The sequence below is a fragment of the Sorex araneus genome, chromosome 4 (genome assembly GCF_027595985.1).
Source record: "Sorex araneus isolate mSorAra2 chromosome 4, mSorAra2.pri, whole genome shotgun sequence".
Lineage (NCBI taxonomy): Eukaryota > Metazoa > Chordata > Mammalia > Eulipotyphla > Soricidae > Sorex > Sorex araneus.
This window is the reverse complement of record NC_073305.1, coordinates 66,905,504-66,923,831: the sequence shown is the minus strand read 5'-3', so window position 1 is coordinate 66,923,831 and position 18,328 is coordinate 66,905,504. Positions and strand designations below refer to the sequence as shown.

The 18,328-nt window shown below is 40.6% G+C and overlaps 1 protein-coding gene across 1 annotated transcript in view; it reads left to right on the top strand.

The window, feature by feature from the left end:
- Nucleotides 1–18,328, top strand: part of FRMD4B (FERM domain containing 4B) — a 240,204-nt gene that overhangs the window by 13,755 nt on the left and 208,121 nt on the right. The gene's annotated exons all lie outside the window — the stretch shown is intronic.

Here is an 18,328-nt window from a genome sequence, read left to right as displayed (position 1 = left end):
ACAGAATCATAATCTCTATAAAAAAGTATCATTAGGTATTTTCCAGATACTTCCCAAGGACAAAGTACACTTTAATAGTCTCACTCCAACTTATAATTGAAATTAATGTTTAAGTTAGAAAGCATTTGGTAAGGATATGAAAAATCTGAACTTTCAACTCATGTTTGAATTTATGGGATTGCATTTTCTTTAAGGTTTGTATATATTAATCTTTATAAATGTTGATGCCAGATACCATTCCAACTGAGCTCATAAGATTTTGCTTTCAAACTCTTTTTTGGAAATGAGTTTTTTTAGTGAATATGTTTTTCCATTAATAAACTTCAAAAGCCAGTTCTGAGTTTCAAATAAAATTTAAGATGTTAGTGCCAGTGTTTGAACAGTGCCCTTTATTCACTCCTGGGTTTAATTTTTTTCCATGCTCATACTCTACATTGGTCATAGCAAGTATATATACAACTTTGCCACATAGGGCCAGAGATAACACAGGAGTAAAGCCTTGGCCTTACTCGCAGCCAAGTCTGGTTTGATCCACCACTGTGTATAGTCACCTAAGCACCACTAGGAGCGATTGCTTAGTACTGTGCCAGCAGTCTGTCTTGCATGACTGAGTATGGCCCCCAAACCAAGCCACACCCCCAAATCCATGCCCCATATAAGCCTTATAATGTGTTCTTGAAGTAAATTAAATCTAGTTATGTTCTTTCTATCCTTTGCTCCTGTTTTTTTTGGGGGGGGTTCTTTTTTTTGGAGGGGTGGGGGGTTGCCATGTTATCTCTTCTTCTAAGGAGGAACTTTTCAGCAGTGCTCGGGTAGCCTGGGGTGAGGTGGGAGGCACTCTCAGTACCCTCAGCTTTGCGAGCCCAACAGTTCTGTTCTGGGGAAGGTATACAGTGCTGAAGATGCAACTCACGACCTCACATGCGCAGAGCGTGCACTCCAGCCCACTGGGCTAGCCCTCCAGCCCTGCCTTAGTTTTCTCTTAAGCAAATAGGTTATATTAGAATGTTTACGTTGGGGCCAGAGCCCTAGTTCAGTGGGCAGGGCGCTAACCTGCAAATGGTTGACCCAGATTCAGTCCTTGGCACCACTTACAGTTCCCCAAGGCCGCCAGGTTCAGGGCCTCAGTGCAGAGCCAGGATATCCCTAAGTACCACCAGCCATGACCCAAAAAACAAACAAAACAAAACAGGAAAGGTATCAATAATGTACCTGGAAATCATCATAATTAAGAGAATTCTACATCACGGAAGTCAATCAATAAAAAATATCTCAAAAATTGAAGAGAATTACTTGCAAATAAATGATACAAATAAATATTATATGTACTGTACATGTATGCATATATATTAAAATTGTATAAAAATATATACATGTGTCCAAATACATGCATATAGGTTATGACTGTAACTGAAAATTTTCCAGCAAATAAAACCATGAACCAGTTTAGTACAAAGCATAACTTTTATCTTCCTTGTCCCCACCACCATCTTGCCCTATCTTTAACATCCTTCTAAAGCTTTAGTATGACTCAAGGACTGCTAAATAAACAAATGCAGTATATGAGCATGAACTCCTTAACCAGAACCAGTAATATGATACATTTTGTGACAGGTTCTCTTTAGAAGTTGCTATGTTGCTATCAGTTTATCAATTTTGGTGTAGTTTAATAATAGAAAATTTGGTGAATAACTTAATCTGTTCCCCGTGGTTTTAAAGGAAAGAAATTGACAGCCAGAGTACTGGTCTGTGCTGAATAAAGGCTCAGTCTTGCCTCTTGACTTGACTGTGCCATGCCATCTGTGAAATGGGACCATACATAGGCTGCTACACAAAAGTTTGGAACATTAAGTGGAGAGCAGTAGAGCAAATTTTCACAGGTGATGCATGATCGATTTCCTTTCCTGGAGACCCTCTGTGCAAAACAGAAGTGAGGTGGGTGGTTATGGGCTTGAGGAACCTAAGAAGAAAACTATAGAGAAAGCATCCTGGGAAACTATGATGCCTTCTTGGCCAAAGCAACTTCATTCATTTTCCAGAGATTTGGATAGAGCCATATTGAGAGGAACAACTTCATCTGCTCCCTTGGAAGGATTCGTTTATTTCCTGCAGGAGCGCACAGTGCTGGAGTCAGATTGCACTGAGTTCCTGTCCTGTGCCCCATTCCCTTACTGGCTGAATGACCTGGAGCATGATGCCCACCCTCTATGAAATTCAAGTTTCCTCTCCTATAAAATGGGATCATAGTATCTCATTGGATCATTGCCAGGTATAAATGGGAGAATGCCATGGCACTGACTGCTTCAACCAGTGCCCAAATGACAGGAACTCTTGTCAGTTTAAGAGGGGCTGGAGGGTAGTACAGTGGGTTGGACACTTGCTTTGTACACAGCCAACCTGAGTTCGATACCAAGCACCCCATATTGTCCCCAGGTGTGATATGCCAGGTGTGATGTGCCTGAATATAGAGCCAGGAGTAATCCCTGAGCAAAAAGGTCCTGCCTACTAACTTTAACAAAGACTTTTCATGGAAAGTCTTCCTAGAAACAGAATGTACTCTTTCTTATTTATCTAGATAGAGTTATGTAAAAGAAGATTAAGAGAGGAGATGGATCGTTTGATGCAAGAAGGGAAAAAAAAGAATTTTCTCCTTTGGTCACACCCAGCAATGCTCAGGACAACTCCTGACTCTGTCTTCTGGAATTATTCCTGGTGGAGCTCAGGGACCATATGGGATGCCAGGGATCGAACCCAGGTTGATGGCTTGCAAGGCAAACGCTTTACTGGCTGTATTATCACTCTGGCCCCTAAATAAAAACAGATTTTTAATTATAATTTATATGGTATATTGTTACAAACTATTTTCAAAATGGCTTTGTTGTATAAAATCAATATAAGATATGTAACTTCTTCGAACAATTTCATTCAGGAAATTCTTTCTGGCTGGGAGAGAGACACACTTGGATTGCCAGGGATCAAACCCAGAGCTCTCAAGTGATGCCAGATGCAAAGTGTGCACTTCAGCCCTTTGAACCATCTCCCCAGCCCTTTGGAATTAATCTTAAGAACATTCTCACATGATGGTATATGTGCATGGATGATTATTGCACCATGTAAAATGGCAAAGCAATGGAGACATGAATAGCACAGTAAATGCTACTTCTTCTATACAGTGGAATTCTATGAGTTTAATAAAAAGAATGAAGTAGAACTATTTGTTACAGCCTAGAAATTTTTCAGTAATATATTTTTTTAGTTAAAACAAAGGACAGAATAATATGTGAAAAGTGTGTACACATGTGAGTATATGTTGATGTAAGAAATGTATGTGGATGTACCTCTATATGGACTAGAAATCTAGACCTCCCAAACCATTCATTTTTACCCTCTGCAATGTAATCTGAAGGGAGATAAGGAGAGAGAACACTACCTCTTTTACTTTCGTAACTCTGAATTCAAATTTTCATAGCAAAGTTTGTATGTACTTCTTTCATCCTTGTAAAACAAAATTTCTTATTTAAAATATTTGATCCAGGATACTGAGTTAAGAAGTTTTTGAGAACAAGGATTTTTTTATTTGACCGTATCTCCCAGCATGTAGTAGTCTCTCTCCAAGTGTTGACCTAGTGTGTCCATGTAATAATCTCTATGTATTATTAATTTGATTAATTATTATTAATTAATTACATTAATAATACATATTAATCTGAGATCATTTATGAACCATAGAAGTTTTTTCCTTTAGTGTAATACATATCCATAAATTTAATTGTTATAGAAATTGATAATTTATTTGCTCAAGTAAATTGAAGATCAACAGAAGACAAGTGATACAAATACACAAGTGATAGAAATACTTAGCTTAGAGAATAAAAACAAGTGGTTATAATTAGTGATATATATTCAACATGTTTTTTTTTAAGATACTATGATTTACAAAGTCATTGACGGTAGACTTTCAGGCATACAAGGATCCATCTCCAATCTATCCTGTGTTCATATCTCTGTCAGTGAGCCCAGGTTCCCTCCTGCTTCCTGTCTCGGTGGTAGTCACCAGGTATTTATAAACATAGGATTACACTAATATACATTTTACAGTGAGATTGTCTTATACAAACCATCTCTACTCTCCCCAACATATACTATCCCCAAGATTCAGAGTCAAGAGACAGTTCAAAGGGCTGAAGCATATGTGTTGCATGTAGGTAGCCAGGTTCATTCCTGGCACTGTGTGATGACGTGAGCACTGCTGGCAGTTTCCCCTGAATACTGAGGTGGGAGTAGCCCCCAAGCACCACTGGGTGAGGTCTTAAAATATTTTATTTTGGAAGGACCAGAGGTATAGGACAGCATATGGCTGACCTGGGTTAGATCTCTGACATCCCTTATGGTCCCTGGAGCACACCCGGGAGTAATTCCAGAGTGCAGAGCCAGGAGTAACTTCTGAGCATTGCCATATGTGGCCTCCAAACAAACAAAACAAAAAAGTTAACATTTTCATTTTGAAATATATTTACTAGCGTATCTTGAGACTGACCTATCTTGTGTTTTGGGTAACTCATGTATTCCATAATATAAATGTCCTATAACTCTTTTCACTAGTCTTATGTTCATGGGCATTTAGATTATATCAAATTCTTACTCAAGGGGGCCGGAGTGATAGCACAGTGGGTAGGGCATTTGCCTTGCATGCAGCCGACCTGGGTTCAATCTCCGGGATCCCATATGGTCCCCCAAGCACTGCCAGGAGTAATTCCTGAGTGCAGAGCCAGGAGTAACCCCTGAGCAACGCTGAGTGTGACCCAAAAAGAAAAAAAAATTCTTAAATGGTGGACATCCTTAAATGTAAAACATTTGTGGGAGAGTGTCTGTAAGTTAAGCACCTTATTTGGAAGACACTTGGGTTCCCAAAAATATTGGATGAATATGTGCTGCCACTGAGGGAACAAAATCCTTTTCCATACTCCAGCCAACTTTTGATTTATAGCCTTCTACTAGCCACAATTTTATATTTTATATGTTTTCACTTTCTTTTATTTATTAGTAAAGCGTTTTAATTTTCATTGCTTCCTTACGGACAGTAACACTTGGAACTCTGGAATTTCTCCTGCCTAAGAATGTCAGAGGAAGCAGGTCCTGCATTTCATCACTGGGTAAAGAGGTCTGCACATTTGCAGAACCAGACTTGAGAACCCAGAAATGTTTGTCATCTCAAAATGATATAGAATTTCCTTTTATAGTTAAAAGAAGTTTGTGAAGAGCATTGCTGGTTAAAATCCAAGTATCGTATAGATTTTCATAGAGCCACTCTGTCCAGCACTAAAATGATAAGATTTAGAAATAGTTGAAAATGTTTGTTCTTTTATATTCACCAGACTGTGTGGTTTCATACTATGATTTTTCTATTTACTATTTAGTGAATTTCAATAATTTTGCTTGATCTCTTCTGTAAGTGCTCTAAACTTCATTTATAAATGCTGGAAAGTGTTTATCAGGCTTGCATTTGTTTTTAAATAAGGGGCAAGAGGACAGACTATATTTATTTTCTTGCTTTCAGTTTAGATGTCCCAAATCTTTCAGCTAATTTGATCCTCTAAATCCATATTTATTAACTTAAATATAATTTATCTAGAGTTGAATGGTCTCAACAACATTTCATGGCCCCCAGCGACCATGATACTGTATTTGTTTCATTATGTTGGAGATGGTTGGAACTTTGGTCCCTAATATCATGGTAATTCTAGAGATAAACCTATAGATTTCTTTCTGTATAGACTTTCTAATTCATAGTAAGTTAGAGTTGCTACAGGAATCCCCTGGTAGGTTACTTTTGTTATATCTCAGCTGTAATATCCCAAAAGTAGTTCACTTCCTTTCAGAGGTGACTCCCTGGCAGATGGCAAAAAAACAGGTCATAGTGCAGCCATCTTAAAATGACCATGATCCATGGGATCAACTTCTCTCTGCTCCCCTGTTCAACTTGGGGCAGGCCCAGGGCTTCCACCCAGCTAAAAAGGTACCTGAGTGTTCTTGCACACTGAGTATTGAGCTAGAAAAGGGAATGTTGGAAATCAGACCTAGAAAAACTGTAGCACTGTAGCATTGTCATATTATTGTTCATCCATTTGCTTGAACGGGCACCAGTAATGTCTCCATTGTGAGACTTGTTGCTGTTTTTGGTATATCTAATACGCCACGGGTAGTTTGAGAGGCTCTGCCATGCAGACGGGATACTCTCAGTAGCTTGCTGGGCTCTGCGAGAGGGATGGAGGACTCAAACCCGGATAAGCTGCATGCAAGGCAAACACCCTACCTGTTGTACTATTGCTCCAGTCCTAGCATAACAGCAGACTAAAAAAATTGTAGAGCATTATGGGAGTTGGGCTTCCATTCTTGGATTCTTTTGTTTATTGCTTCATTTTATTTCTGTTTGTTTGTTTGTTTTGTTTGTTTGGGTTTATTGCTTGTTTTGGAGGCCACCCCCAGCACTGCTCAGGGATGTAATTCCAGTGACTCCTGGCTCTGCACTAAGGAATCACTATGATACTGCTCTGGGAACCATATAGGGTGTCAGGGATCGAACTCGGGTTGGCTTTGTTCAAGGTAAGAGTCTTACCTGCTGTACCATCTCTCCTGTCCTATATTGTTTACTTTCTAAACTTGCTTCTAAGAGCCATTTCCTCCCAGGATGGAAAACCAGGTAGAAATGTTGTATGGACTCTGGTTTGGTTTTCCATCCCGGGCTCTGGTTTGCTTCCGAGATCAATTTCACTCATGTAATACCTTGTTTTTACCCAAGCCAGTGTTACCAAACATGTTTTCATGTCACTAGGCCCATACTAGATGATGCTTGTAAGACACTCCAGGTGGGGAGGGTGGGAGGGATGTTGGTTTTACTGGTGGTGGAGAATGGGCACTGGTGAAGGGATGGGTTATCGAACTTTGTATGGGGGAAACATGAGCACAAAAATGTATAAATCTGCAACTGTACCCTCACGTTGACTCACTAATTAAAAATAAACTATTAAAAAATAATTAATTAATTAATTTTTTAAAAAAAAGACACTCCAGGTACAGGAAGTTGCTTAGGCATTGAGGTGAGATTTTCAGGATTGATGGCTGCCTCGAGAGCTGAGAGGACCAGTAGGTTCAGGATAAAATCTGCTGCACTTTTGTACTCAGTCACTGATTGTGATATTGTTGTTGCAATTATTCATAACGGCCCTCTTGCCAGTGAATGGTTAAGGGTAAACATGTGCTCTGGGATCTGGCTCCTGATCACACCTTTCCTGAAAAGCTGTGGTGGTGGTAATTATTCCAGTGACCTAGGGTTTCACACTTGATTTCAGTGCTCACACGCATGTGATTGTAGCACTTGCTAGGGGTTATCGTGCCTACACACTTTTTTTTGTTGTGATGCTTACCAGAGGTCACACACTTTACTTGTAGTACTCACACACACCTGGTTGCAGGGTGCCCGAGATGGATGCCTCTTCGTGGCTCCAAAGGTCAGAAACAGCAGTGCCATCCGGGTCCCGCTCAGTATGTGGGCACAGCTGGGCATGAAACTCGCACCCTAATATCTGCAAGATGGACACTTGTCCACTGAGTCATCCCCATCCCTACATAAGTTATTTTCTAAGGAAATGCAGAGGAAAAAAGAAACTACACAGGTCATGGGCAATATCTTTTATCCCAGTTAACAAAGGAGAGATTGTTCGGGAGTTAAGGCACTTGCCTTGCAGCTCTAGTTCAATCCCCAGCATCGCATATGATCGCCTGAGTACAACCAGGAAACCCTGAGTAGGGCTGAGTGTAACCCATCCCCCCAAATAAATAATTAATTAAGAATTTGTATGCTAACTGGATATCAGATGGCATTAACAATTAAAATCTTTATCCCCCCCCTTTTTAGGTAATTTGGATTGTAATTTTTAAGAGTTCTTATTTTAAATATTGAAAAAAATTATGCTGTTTCCTCTGACAGGATACAAAACAAACACCCAGTTTGCTTAAGTTGTAAAATGGTCATTTCCTTTATATTGAATGCCTGTAACAAATCATCATGAGCAACTTTGTAAACCATGGTGTTTAAATAAAGTGGGGGAAGGGAAGGGTGGGAAAGGACATTTCCTTTGCTCGCTTGAATGACAATAAAGATATGGTTTAGTTGGCAAAGTGAGAAGGAGCATATATTAAAATATTTATCAGGGAAGGCTGGGAGATGGCTCAAAGGGCTAGAACATACGCTTTTCATGCTGTAAACCCTGGTTCAATCCTTGGCACCATATGGTTCCACATACTGCTAGGAGTGACCCCAAACATCGCCAGGTATGGCTCCAGAACCAAAAAAAAATTTAATAAAATATTTTAAGTGAGGGGCTGGAGTAGTGGGTAGGGCGTTTGCCTTGATGCAGCTGACCTGGGTTCGATTTCCAGCATCCCATATGGTCCCCCAGCACCGCCAGGAGTAATTTCTGAGTGCATGAGCCAGGAGTAACCCCTGTGCATCACTGGGTGTGACCCAAAAAGCAAGCAAGCAATAAATAAATAAATAAATAATTTAAATGAAATTGGTTTAAATCTTGGGTTTGCTTCCATATAATACATACTGAGGCAGATAGTATGTGTGATTATATCTAAAACTATAATGATAATGTGAAACATTCATTACAGAGAATTACTGGGGATTCATATACCAATCTCACTTTCTTTTTTTTTTTTTTTTTGCTTTTTGGGTCACACCCAGTGATGCTCAGGGGTTACTCCTGGCTCTGCACTCAAGAATTACTCCTGGCGGTGCTTGGGGGACCATATGGGATGCCGGGGATCGAACCCGGGTCGGCCGCGTGCAAGGCAAATGCCCTACCCCCTATGCTATCGCTCCGGCCCCCCAATCTCACTTCTATGAGTGCTTTGAAATTTTCCACCATAAAAATTTTGTTTGTTTTTCTTTCTTTTTTTTTTTTTAAGGAAAGCAAAGGGAGGGAGAAAGGGAAAAACAAAAGCCCAAATGCTGCAGAAATACAGGAAGGAAATCTAACAGGGTGTCTGGATGTTAACCCCTGGATGCATTTCCTGCTTTCTATGGCAGCCAAATGGAAGAGCTATGCTTGAGAATGTCAGCTCTGGGTTCGAATCCTGTTCCACTCCAACTGAAGGGAATTTTGTTACCTCTGAGCCTCAATTTCTCATTTGTAATGGAGCTGAACAGTAGTGCCTCATAATGTTGTCAGGATGAAAGATTATCTGTGCAAAGCTATGAAGACAGTAGCTCAAGTGAGCAGTCAATAAATGTGAGCTGTTGGCTGTTGTATTCAAATGAATTTGTATTCCTTGACTGTGAATATTTCCTTGCATGTGGCAATTAAACTCAGGAACTAAAGCAACAAATATTTGCGCTCTTCAATGAATGTTGGAACATTTTTGATGACTTCTGAGCTTCAAAGTTCTTTTCCTTCCTTGTCACAAACAAGGGTGAGATCGGATTGAACAGGGTTTATGTTCACCACCTGAAAAACTGCCTGGGCCTTTCAGTAAGACCAGATGAAAAGCCAGGACGTTCATCCTGTGAAACAGAAAGGAAAGGCCACAGTGCCGCTACTCTCCCTGACTCTCCCTGACTCTTTTCACCTCTGCTTTGCCATTTATGGCTAAGAAAGCAAGAGAACCGCCTAAAACAAGAAACTTCCCTCTTTTTCTGCCTAGAGGGGAATGTGAGTAATGGACTTTTCCATCGGGGTTGTTTTTCCTGGACATGGTGTACCCCTCCAACTGCTGAAACATGTGATCCTGAAGGAGACCTTAAGTAAACTTCAAGTGTTCCTTATCTGTCAGCCATGCCGTCCCAGTTTCTAGTAAATTATGAACTAGTTTTCTGTATTTGCTGCACGTCCTTTTTAAACAGAAGTTCTATTCAGTCAGAATGTTAGTTGAGAGCTTTCCATATGCCTGTGTTATAGCCTTGAACAAGCAGAAGTGGTTCTGAACTCAGTCCACCTTTCTCTCTTTTTCTCTTTTCTTCTCCTCCACATCCATGCCAGGTACTGAACTCAGGGCCCACGCAAGACAAGTGCTCTGCCGCTGAGCAACTACTTCTTCCTCTCTCTCTCTCTCTCTCTCTCTCTCTCTCTCTCTCTCTCTCTCTCTCTCTCTCTCTCTCTCTCTCTCTCCTCTCTCTCCCCCTCTCCCTCTCTCTCCCTTTCACTGTCTCTCTGTCTTTCTCTCTATCTCTCTCTGTCTCTGTCTCTCTCTGTCTGTCTGTCTCTCTCTCTCACTCTCTCCTTGACCTGGCTGTGCTCAGAGCTTACTCCTGTCTCTCTCTACATAGGCTCAGGCATCACTCCTGGTGCACTTGGGAAACTGTGTGGAGTGCTGGAGATCAAACCTGGGTCAGCTACATGCCAGGCAAATGCCCGACCACCTGTACTATGTTCTGGCCTCCTACTGTTTCTTTTTTAACCCCCAGCCCTGATCCAGAAACTCATCTGACCACCATGAACCCTTTTTATCAAGCCTTCTTGCTTTATTTTCTTCATAGGTCTTACCCTTTTCTTTAGTTTGCTTATCTATTGATTGATGCATTTAAAATTCCCAGTCCCTCTCTGAATGATTCGCCTTTTTACCACTGTGTCCCTACCACTTAGCCTAGCACTAAGCAGGGCCAGTGGCATAGTTTGCCAGGCTTAGTGTGAAATGAAAATGTGGAGCATCTTACTCAAAATACATTCAAGAATTACAAAACAACAGAGTTTTAAACCAAGTATGATAAACTAGGGGTACTCATACAGATTGTACACCTGATATTATTAGACTTAGCAAAACCACTTTTAAATATGTATTATAATATTACAATGAATATAGACCTAAGAAAAGTGATCTGGTATCCAAGTATCTCTGATATACAGATTGGTGAACGGCTTAAAACAGAAACTGGCATGAATGTGAAATCCTCACCCACAGAGTTGACTGGGGGTTGGAAAATAAAATGAGCCCTCTGCTCTCACGGGGAAATACCAAGCAGAGCTGGAATCTCTTTATATGCATGTGGTGCTCAGTAGATATTTGAAATAAACTGACTTGTGTCAAAGAATTAGAGAAGAAGGAAGAATTACAAGAAAAAATTGTTTTCTTTAGTGTAAATCTCACTCAGTTGAGGTAAGCCATTTTTATGTGCTGTCTGTGTTATGACAAGGGTTATGACAAGGGTTCAGAGTGATGCTCAACCATCAGAGTTTTAGAAAACTGGTACATCAGTCTTGTGGCATTTTATCTGTGACTATCTGATTCATGTAGCATGTGAAGTGCTTTGTGATTAAGTTGGTTATTTTGTGATAAATACAAAATATGTCATAAAGATCCCCAAGTGTCAGTATTTCTTTTAAAAAATTATTAAGGTACTGTGATTTATAGGGCTGGCGCGATAGCACAATGGGTAGGGTGTTTGCCTTGCATGCAGCCAACCCGGGTTTGATTCCTCCACCCCACTAGGAGAGCCCGGCAAACTACTGAGAGTATCTCGCCCACATGGCAGAGCCTGGCAAGCTACCCATGGTGTATTCGATATGCCAAAAACAGTAACAAGAAGTCTCACAATGGAGACGTTACTGGTGCCCGCTTGAGCAAATCAATGAGCAACGGGATGACAGTGACAGTGACAGTGACTGTGATTTACAATACTGTTAATGATGGTTTCATGATAGACCAGAGAGATAGTGTCGTGGTAGTGTCCATGTGGCCAACCCAGGTTTGATTCCCAGCATCTCATATGAACCCCAAAGACCACCAAAAGTGATCCCTGAGCTCAGAGTCAAGAAGCCCTGAGCATGTCTGGGTGTCCTCCCCAATAAAACAACAAAAACGATGGTTTCATGCATATGTTATTCCAACACTACTTCCACCAAGATCCCAAAGACCCCACCCTCTCCACTCCCAGGCCCTAACTCAGTTCTATGGACCGACTCTCATATTCTGTTGCCTTTGCCCACTTCTTGCTCCTGTGTACCTTTAAATCCCACACATAAGAGAGATCATTCTGTATCTATTTTTTCCCTTCTGACTATCATGTTCATCATGATATCCTCTAGTTCCATCCATGCTGTGTTAAATAGTATGATTTTAAGACTCTATATTCTTTTTAAAAATTTTTTAATTAGTGAATCACCGTAAGGTACAGTTACAGACTTACAAACTTTCATGTTTGCATTTCAGTCATACAATAATCGAGTACTCATCCCTCCACCAGTACCCATTTTCCACCACCAATGGTCCCAGCATCCCTCCTACCAACTCCATCCCATCCCCTCCACCCCACCCTGCCTCTTTGGCAGGGCATTCCCTTTTGCTCTCTCTCTCCTTTAGGGTGTTGTGGTTTGCAATAGAGGTATTAAGTAGCTATCACGTTCGGTTGATAGTCTACTTTCAGCCTGCATCTCCCATCCCGAGCTGGCCCTCTTAGCACCCTTTACTTGGTGTTCCCTTCTCTATCTGAGCTGCCTTTTCCCCCAGTATGTGAGACTGGTTCTAAGCTGTGGACTCATCCTCCTGGTACTCATCTTACTATTCTTGGGTGTTAGACTCTATATTCTTTTTATTTTGTTTTAGCCATTGTGGTTTGATAATTAAAAGCACTGTTAGAACTCTACCAAAACAATCAGTCTTATCAAAAGGCTCCATATTCTTTTAAAAATTGGGACAAGGTGGTCCGTGAGATAGCTCAATGGGCTTTGCATGTGAGAGACCTGGGGATTCTCTGTCCTTCACTGCATGTTCCTCCAAGCACCTGGAGGTTGGAGCCAGGAGTGACCCTGAGCACAGAGCTGGGGGACTTACTCCCAGAACAACTGAGTATGGCCCCAAAATAAAGAAATGAAAAAATTGGGATATTGAACCTATATATTTCCCCTAAATCAGTGAGCATATTTTCCTTCGGGATAAGGAGACAGTATTGTCAGGAACAATGAAAGTCCCCAGAAGATCAGCTTACCTGTACTTGTCCAAGGCTCAGCAGTTAGGAGCTCCTGCAAGTCTATCACAGTTCCACATGCACTGACATTTTGTTTGAGCCTATTGTATTTAATTGTATAATTTTATTTTCAGGGGTACTCTTTACCCTTCAGGGGTACTCTTTACCCTGTCCGCCTTTCTGAATTCCTAGATTAATCCTTGTTCCATGTTTGACTCCCTGACCGCAGCAATATGGAAATGCAGTTGCTTCAGATTGGATATAGAGTGAGATTTACTATTATTTTGATTTGGGATAGTTTTCTGGAACCACTTCTTAAACAATTCTCTCATTACAGAATTCCTGTCTGCAGAATCCTAGTATTGCCAGAATTATTAGTTTCCCCCAGACAGTTCCTGACATGTGGAGCTATGTGTCTTTTCACCTGGAGACACACACACACACACACACACATCGGTTCTTTGTTGACAAGCACCCAACTTGATCAGGGTTGCAAATCTGGTTACTGTATATCTGATTCCAAGTATTTGGAATTTCTCCCATGAAGGAACATATTAGATAGAACCTTTCTGCTTTCAAATTATGTTTTTGGTAGGGGAACAGGTATGGAGGAAGGAGGCACACCCAGCAGTGCTAACGCTTGCCTCTGGATCTGCAGTCAGGGTTCACACCGGGTGAAGTTTAGGGGACTGTATGAGGTGACAGGGATAAAACCCAGGCTGGCCACATGCCAAGCAAGCTCCCTACCTGCTCTCAATTTTTAAAATGAAAACTGGGGTTGGGAGTGTAACTGGGGATATTGGTGGTGGGAAATGTTCACTGATGAAGGGACGGGTGTTGGAACATTGTATGACTGAGACCCAATCTTGAATAACTTTGTAACTGTGTGTCTCATGGTGATTCACTTAAGAAAGAAATATATTAATTTTTCTAATGAAACTACCTTAAGCAGAAGTGGAAAATGAAAATGAAAAATCCAGAAATTTAGGTTTAGCACTACCCACTGATTCTGACAATCATTGGAATCTGTCTCTCTCCAAATCTTTTGTCAGGTGGGAGGTGCCTAATGACCCCAAGCTCTCCTCCCAACATTGTACTTGCATAACAGACAAAACCAAAAACACATCTTTTCTAACCCTGATAATGAGGACTTTTGAAGTTACATATTTTTTAATTGAATCACTGTGAGATACAGTTAAAAGCTTTCATGTTTGAATTTTAGTCATACAATGGTCGAAAATCCATCCCTCCAACAGTGCACATTTTCTACCACCAATGTCCCCAGTATCCCCCTCCCATCCCAATCCTCACCCTAATTCTATGGCATACAATTTCCCTCTTACTTTCTCTCTCTACTTTTGGGCATTATGGTTGCAATGTAGATACTGAGAAGCTATCATGTTTGGTCCTTTATCTACTTTCAGCACACATCTCCTATCCCTAACAATTCCTCCAACCATTATTGACTTAGTGATCTCTTCTCTATTCCAGCTGCCTTCTCCCCCAACTCATGAGACAGGCTTCCAACTATGGCCTTTGTGTCTACTGTCCTTATGTGTCAGTCTCATGTTATGTTATTTTATATTCCACAAATGAGTGCAGTCATTCAGTGTCTGTCCCTCTCTTTCTGACACATTTCACTTAGCATGATACTCTCCATGACCATCCACTTATAAGAAAATGTAATGATTTCATCTCTCCTAACAGCTGCATAGTATGAAGCACAAAATTTTTGATAGCTGTTTCTGAATCACATGTTTGTCATATAATACAGGGATCTGAGGTTACCAACCAACTCCCTAATCATTTAGATGGTACCATGCTAAAACAGCTAAGAGCTAAGATCTGTGACTACTAAAAAAAGAAACAGATCCTGCACAGGTTAAAAAAAAACAATAATAGATCTTCAACTGCTGTTGTTTTATTTTCCTTTTTAAAATAGACTTTTTTTTTCAATTTACAGAAACTGTGCTAAGAAAGTACAGAGAATTTCCACATGCTCCCCCCTTTGATGTGTTTTCCTATTAACATGTTCTCATAATGTGTTTGATGTGTTGCAACTGATGAATTAATATGAACTAAAGTTTAATGTTAGTGCATTTGTTTAATTGATGTTTGTGTTAAAAGTTGTATTTGTATTTTGTCTTAAAAGTTCATATTTGAGGTATACCTCCTTCAAATAAGAGCAATAACCTAGGTAGGTAGATAGTTCTCTCCATTCGGCACTTTGTATATATCATGCCACAACCATCTGACCACTAGAGATTCTATGGAGAAATCTGCAGGTGGTCTTATGGAGAATCAGGGTGACTCTGTTTTTCTCTTTTGTTTCCAGAATTCTCTCTTCATCCTTGATTTTTGTCATTATAATGTGTCTTGGTGTGTTTTTTGGAATTTATTTTGTGTGGAAGATAAGAGCTTACTGGGTCTGGCATCTAGACTCCTTTTTTAGGTTGGTGAGTTTCTTGGACATTATCTCATCAAGTGAAAATTCTGCCCCCCCTTTTTTTTTAGAATCCCAGTGATTCTAATCTCATTCTTATCTGTATCCCTGAATAGCTATTATATTTTCTTTGTTGTTTTCATTACTTCTTTTCTTATATTTTTGAATGGTTTCTACCACTTAACATCCAAGCTCCCTAATTTGATTTTTGGCTTTTTGAATTCCACAATTGAGTCCTCCATTTGTGTATGTGTGTGTGTGTGTACACACAGATACACACATACACACAAACACAAACTCATATGTATATATATATATATATATATATATATATATATACAGTTCAGATAGCATATTCTTTTTAGAATATTCTGGAGCGATAGCACAGCAGGTCAGGCATTTGCTTTGCACGCGGCCGACCCGGGTTTGATCCCTCCACCCCTCTCGGAGAGCCCGACAAGCTACTGAGAGTATCTCGCCCACACAGCAGAGCCTGGCAAGCTACCTGTGGCGTATTCGATATGCCAAAAATGGCAACAAATCTCACAATAGAGACATTACTGGTGCCCACTCGAGCAAATTGATGAGCAACGGGATGACAGAAACAGAGCATATTCTTTAGCTCTATGATTTATGTTTGGACTTTTCTAAAGCTTTGTCATTGATAAATTTATGTCCTATTAATTTCCTCATTTCAGTGAGCATCATTAAGATTGCTATTTTGATGTCTGTATATAGTGTGTACAGCTCCTTTGTTTCAGGGATCTTTCTCAGTTGTTATGTTGACACATCAATGTGGGTGAGTTTCTTTATCTCCCCATTATATTTTATGCTTCATGTGAGTCTGAGTGGGTGCTGCATACCTGCACTCAAGTAATCTTGGGCACCAGAAAAGTGTTGAAGAGAGCCAATACTTACAGTACTTTAGTGCCAAGAGGGCCTGGGCAGTGGTACAAGACCCATGGTATCTAACATACTACTATCAGGAGAGCTGTGAAAAGACACCAAGTTGGCACCTTCAGGTACCCCAGACCAGTGTTTATACTCTATATTTTCTTGCCTCTCTGAATTGTTAAATATAGGACCTTAGGTTTGAGGTGTCGGATATTTAGCCTATTCCCCCATCATATACACTCTCCAGATTAAAGTTCTGCCCATTAAAAATCACTTCTCTCAGGAGGTCAGAGTGATTGTATAGTGGGTAGGGCATCTTCCTTGCACTCAGCCAACCAAGGTATTATTCCTGGCACCACACATGGTTCCTTGAATCCCATCAGGAGTGATCCCTGAGGGTAGAGCCAGGAGTAAACCCTGAGCACCTTCGGGTGTGGCTCAAAAGACAAAATTAAATCAGTCCATGGAGAAATGCCAAATGACTGAAGCACATGCTTTATAAATGTGAGAGACCCAGGATCTATCCATGACCCTGAATGATTCCCTGAGCATCACCACAAGTGACCCCTGAGACCAGTAGGAATGACCCCTCAGCATGTTTAGCAACAAAACAAAACACACAGAAGTCTTTCCCCAGTTGCAGTTTGGTGCTTTGAGGTGGGATTTTTTTTTTCTTTCTTTCTTGTGGGAAAACCTCTTTGGTTTCTTTCTGTTCACTTAAGGTGCTTATTTTTGTCCCATGCTATTGAGTCTTTGTTCTTCAGGGTTTTAGGCCCATTTCTCTAATCTAAGTTTTGGTGAAGATTTGCTGTAATAGTTGGAGGAGGGAAACTTGGGTTCTCCATCTTTGGCCTTTTTTTTTTCCTTTTTGGGTCACAGGTGGTGATGCTCATAGTCCGGGCTCTGCACTCAGGAATCACCCCTGGCGGTGCTTGGGGAATTGAACCCAGGTCAGCGCATGCATGGCAAACGCCCTACCCGCTGTGCTATTGCTCCAGCCCCCTTTGGCCATTTTCTTTCCTGGTGTTTTCTGTGTTCATACTCTTGTGTTCTCCCACAGTCCTGATGTGGCATTGTCCCACCCTTGTATTTGGTCTGTCAGCCTTCACCAGGCCTTTCAAAGCCTATGTGCCAGGCAGAGTTTTTGTTCTTTGCATGCTTATCTCATTCAATTCTCTAACACTCCTTATGAGATAAGGATTTTTATCTCTATTTTAATCAGAACAAAGAGTCGTAGAGCAGTAAGGTCACTTTCCCAAGAACATATAGCTTCAAAACAGTGAGTTTAGGGGTCAGCATGATAGTACAGTGGGTACTATCTTATCTTGCATGCATCCAACCTGAGTTCAATCCATGGCATCTATTATGGTCCTCTGAACCCACCAGAAATGATCCTTATCACAGACTAAGCCCTGAACAACACCAAGGATGGCCCTAAAATAAAACATAAAATTTATCTGAAACTCGTGTTCTTAGCATACCACAATTGGCACGGAATTCCAAGAAGTTTTTTTTTGGGGGGCGGGGGGGGTCATTGTTGGGTATGCCCAACAATGCACAGGGGTTACTCCTGGCTCTGCACTCAGGAATTACTCCTGGCGGTGCTCAGGGATGCTGGGAATCAAACCCGGTTTGGCCGAGTGCAAGGCAAATGCCCTACCGTATGCTATGCTATCACTCCAGCCCCGACAAAATTCCAAAAAGTTCTTTATGCAGGTGGCAGAAATAAGGCAAAATATCATAAGTTCTTACTCGACTATTTAAAAAACAAGTCAATTATTGTCCTTCCCTGTATATTTTTCTCTCTGTTTTATAATGTTTTGTTGGCTATTCCCTGTTCTTTGAGTAATTTTAGTAGTATTGATTTTGTTCCATACAAGTAATGAAGAACTTTTTTAAGGAAATCTGACAGTTTAGCTGTTTGTAACAAACATCAATGAAGCTGATCAAACTTATTAAGGTTGTCCCATGAACTCTGAGTTTCTCTTGGAGAGTAAAAGCTGTTGACATGAACTATTTGAGAATAT